This window comes from Rhincodon typus, unplaced genomic scaffold (assembly GCF_021869965.1).
Source record: "Rhincodon typus isolate 14 unplaced genomic scaffold, sRhiTyp1.1 hic_rhity00013724, whole genome shotgun sequence".
In the NCBI taxonomy this organism is placed as follows: Eukaryota; Metazoa; Chordata; class Chondrichthyes; order Orectolobiformes; family Rhincodontidae; genus Rhincodon; species Rhincodon typus.
The window spans coordinates 5,627-6,111 of NW_025979362.1; positions in this window are offsets into that span (position 1 = coordinate 5,627).

Below are 485 nucleotides of genomic sequence, written 5' to 3' on the forward strand. Positions count from 1 at the left end.
TCAGTGATTGAGTGGTTTGGGAATTTAAAAGGTGCCAAATGGCAGTGTGTGGTACAACTTCAGCTTCCCCTCCTCTGTTGACGCTGGGACACTGACTCCAATGTTCTCAGTGACATTTACTGATATGAGGCAGTGAAACAATTCCAGTTCCTGCAGATCAGATTCAAACCTGATCAGGGCATCAGAACAGTGAGAAAGATGAGCTGGGAATTTTAAAGAAGTTGTAAACTGTGCTTCAGCCACAGAGACAGGGAGAGTTACGTCATAAACCCATGGCGTCATTCCCGTGCAGAAAGAAGCCGTTCAGCCCATCGAATCCACGGCGACTCTCTGTCGCTTGCATCTCTCTGAGGTTATTCACAATCGGTGATATCTGTTCTAATAATGGTCAAATGTGTCTGTGCCGTGATGCTGTCTCCAACATGATTATCCTCTTGTTATTCATGTCTGAAACAGTGTGTGCAATTACTGCAGGTCTTGGAAAA